Below are 4,374 nucleotides of genomic sequence, written 5' to 3' on the forward strand. Positions count from 1 at the left end.
CAATTTATGTGCAACATTAGACTTTTGTATCGTGCTAACGGATAAAGCTTAAAAAAAAAACAACAGTACGACCATTAATTACAGGCATTTGTCCACGTTGTTACACAATTAGAATCAATTCGCACAAGTTTGAAACGTAGAAGTGGCGCGCGAAAAAACTCAAATAAATGTAATTTTTGCCATTAAAGTCCGAATCAAGCCAGATTTTTGAAAGCGAGTTTTCAGTTTTGTCGTAAGAAAGCATTTTTATTTAATTGTTTCACTGTAACCGTTTCATCGAATTCAGTTCATGTAAAAACGAAACTGACATGGTACATTTAGCTCCAGTTTAAACCATCATATCTGAACAATGGATAAATGTTACTGGATAAAATAAAACAAGTTTTGGCTTTATCAATTCATCTACCTTCTTACAAAGTTTGAATCGATTCGTTCCAGTTTAAAGTGCAGAAGTGGCGCGCCGCATAACTGTTAAACAGGTTTTTTGTCCTTAAAATCGAAATGAATCAAGATTTTTTTCAGACTGTTAAAAATTATTTTAGAGCAAGATCCGATACACCGGTGAATCAAATTTGTACCAATAGTCTCGCTTCAGCCCAGAGTTACTTATTGTTTGTGCACGTCAGATCCCAGTGAGGGTGACTCTTTTTGCACGTAAGCTCCGCACGGTGCACATACAAATGATGCCATTAGCTCACCACCAATTTCATCCAAATTAAAATCTTTTACAAAAGAAATTAATCGATTCGCACAATGTGCCTGGGCGCCAGCTCCCGATCGTCGTACAAATCTTGCTTAATGTATAGTACCATAGCTATAGTGAGACAGATGACAAATGGCCACAAATACGGGCTAAACCAAAGGCTTTTTACCCCAGGTTCCTAGCTCAAATAGAAACCGAACATCACGATCCCTTCAAACCGCGATTTAGCCCGCGGCCTTTTCATACGCAGGGCAACGGCCTTGCTGCAGTGGATACACCGGTTCCCGTCAGATCATTGAAGTTAAGCGCTGTCGGGCGTGGCCGGCACTTGGATGGGTGACCATCCGGGGCCGCCATGTGCTGTTGCCATTTTTCGGGGTGCACTCAGCCTCGTAATGCCAACTGAGGAGCTACTCGACCGAATAGCAGTGGCTCTGGTCACAGAAAACCATCATAAAGGCCGGGAGAGCGGTGTGCTGGCCACACGCACCTCCTATCCGCATCCTCAACTAAGGATGACACGGCGGTCGGATGGTCCCGATGGGCCACTTGTGGTCGGATGGGCCACTTGCGACCTGAAGGCGGAGTGCTTTTCATACGCAGCATGTTTCCGTACGAGCGTGCAAAAATGTAACAGGACATAGAGAATGCTCCACTGAACAATTTGAGGTAGGGAACCTGGGGTCGGAGAAGCTAGCATAAGGACATATGAAAGTAAACTTGTCTACCGCTTTGTCTAGCAGTACTGATTTCCAGCTTATTTACAACTAACATGGTACAATTTTAAACGTACTGTGCTGTTTATTTACATGTGCATGTTTTTACTCCTGCAAGTAGGACGAGCCTGATTACTACGCAGTTATGATGCCCCTTAAAATTGCTACACTAAGAAGAAATGCAGATGATAAACGGGTATTCATTGGACAAATACGTTATACTAGAACTGACATGTGATTATATTTTCACACAATTTAGGTGCTTAGATCCTGAGAAATCAGTACCCAGAACAACCACCTATGGCCGTAATAACGGCCTTGATACGCCTGGGCATTGGGTCAAACAGAGCTTGGATGGCGTGTATAGGTACAGCTGCCCCTGCAGCTTCAACACGATACCACAGTTCATCAAAAGTAGTGACTGGCATACTGTGACGAGTCAGTTGCTCGGTCACCATTGACCAGACGTTTTCAGTTGGTGAGAGATCTGGAGAATGTGCTGGCCAAGGCAGCAGTCGAACATTTTCTGTATCCAGAAAGGCCCGTACAGGACCTGCAACATGCGGTCGTGCATTATCCTGCTGAAATGTAGGGATCGAATGAAGGGTAGAGCCATGGGTCGTAACACATTTGAAATGTAACGTCCACTGTTCGAAGTGCCGTCAATGCGAACAAGAGGTGACCGAGACGTGTAACCAATGGCACCCCATACCATCACGCCGGGAGACACGCCAGTATGGCGATGACGAATACACGCTTCTAATGTGCGTTCACCGCGATGACGCCAAACACGGATGTACCATCATGGTGCTGTAAACAGAACCTGGATTCATCCGCAAAAATGACGTTTTGCCATTCGTGCACCCAGGTTCGTCGTTGAGTACACCATCGCAGGTGCTCCTGTCTGTGGTGCAGCGTCAAGGGTAACCGCAGCCATAGTCTCCGAGCTGATAGTCCAAGTTGCTGGAAACGTCGTCGAACTGTTCATGCAGATGGTTGTTGTCTTGCAAAACGTCCCCATCTGTTGACTCAGGGATCGAGACGTGGCGTTACAACCATGCGGATAAGATGCCTGTCATCTCGACTGCTAGTGATACGAGGCCGTTGGGATCTAGCACGGCGTTCCGTATTACTCTCCTGACCCCGCTGACTCCATATTCTGCTAACAGTCATTTGATCTAGACCAACGCGATCAGCAATGTCGTGATACGATAAACCGCAGTCGCGATAGACTACAATCCGACCTTTATCAAAGTCGGAAACGTAATGGTACGCATTTCTCCTCCTTACACGAGGCACGGCTGGTCCCGGCGGAGGTTCGAGTCCTCCCTCGGGGATGGATGTGTGTGTTTGTCCTTAGGTTATTTTAGGTTAAGTAGTGTGTAAGCTTAGGGACTGATGACCGTAGCAGTTAAGTCCCATAAGATTTCACACACATTTGAACATTTGTTACACGAGGGATCACAACAACGTTTCACCAGGCAACGCAGGTCAACTGCTGTTTGTGTATGAGAAATCGGTTGGAAACTTTCCTCATGTCAGCACGTTGTAGGTGTCGCTACAGGCGCTAACCTTGTGTGAATGCTCTGAAAAGCTAACCATTTGCATATCACAGCATCTTCTTCATGTCGGTTAAATTTCGCGTCCGTAGCACGTCATCTGCGTGGTGTAGCAATTTTAATGTGCAGTAGTGTATTTACATTGTCCCATGACAGACCGTGCTATGAGTCAAAGACAGATCGATTCATTACTCTGCTGCTCAGGGACGTACAGTACAATAACATGGAGCAGTACCTGTACAGTTTCGCAGAACACACTGACATGTACCTTGTGTATGGGGAATTGCGTTGCAGCTCTCTCGCTGCCGGAAGGTTGTGCAGGGAACGATTTCTTAACGACCGTCATCCGTAACGACGAGTGTTTATTCTTCTCGATCGACAAATGAGAGAGACTGGTTGATTGGAAGGAAGAAACGAGTAACCTGGCAACACGAGGACCACTCGCACACCGAATTTTGAAGAGGAGGTGCTGGAACGTGTTGCAGCGGACCCTGTTACAAGTATTCGTCTTACTGCACATGAAATGGGAGCTGCACAGACTAGCGTGTGGCGAGTGCTCCAAGAACAAAAATTACACCCATATCACCCACAACGAGTCCCTCAAATGCTTGTGAGTGACTTTGCACCAAGGGTCACATTGCGTCTTCGAATCAGTACTCAGCTTTGCAGCTAGCACGTGGGCACATAGACTGAACGTGGTCACCAACAAAGCATCCGTCAGACGAGGGCACAGAAGTGTCCTACTTAGGCTATCTGGAGCCTTTGGTACCACCTCAGCGGATGCACTGTGTGTGATGCTCGGAATGTGCCCCATAGATATCACGATCAAATACAGAGCTGCAAGGTACTGGTTAAAGGTGGGGAGACTGGATAAGGTACACGCAATAACCGGTGTCCCGATAGAGACGATACTTCACCTTAAAAGTTGGCATTTGGATACATTGCAAGGTGAGTGGGATGTAAGTGATAAGGGACGTAGACTGCACGACTTCCTCCCTGACATAAGGGAGCGGTTGAGAATGAGACATATCGATCCCAGCCGTGGTATGGGAAATTTCTTAACCGGGCACGGACCTTATCCCACGCACTTAAACCGCGTGAGTCTGAGGCAGACACATGCACGTGCGGGGAAGAAGGTTCCCCAGAACACACTGTCTTTTTCTGCGGGCAATACGCGAACAATAGGCATACGCTACACTTAGATTACACAGATACAGACATAGATATAGACACAGCAATAAGAGACTAAGAACAATGGGCACAATTAAACGCACTGACAAACAGTATTTGAAAAACAACACATGAAGAGTATATGCGGACACGACATCACAGGCATGCCTAAGAAATCTCCAGAGGATGGACAGCGATACCCACTGTGACAGCGAAAATAGTGGCA

General features: G+C 46.4%; 1 pseudogene; it reads left to right on the plus strand.

Moving 5' to 3' along the window:
* Positions 1-953: 953 nt before the first annotated feature.
* Positions 954-1,072, plus strand: LOC126299698 (5S ribosomal RNA; annotated as a pseudogene).
* Positions 1,073-4,374: the final 3,302 nt, after the last annotated feature.

This window comes from Schistocerca gregaria, chromosome X (assembly GCF_023897955.1).
Source record: "Schistocerca gregaria isolate iqSchGreg1 chromosome X, iqSchGreg1.2, whole genome shotgun sequence".
Taxonomy (NCBI): Eukaryota; Metazoa; Arthropoda; class Insecta; order Orthoptera; family Acrididae; genus Schistocerca; species Schistocerca gregaria.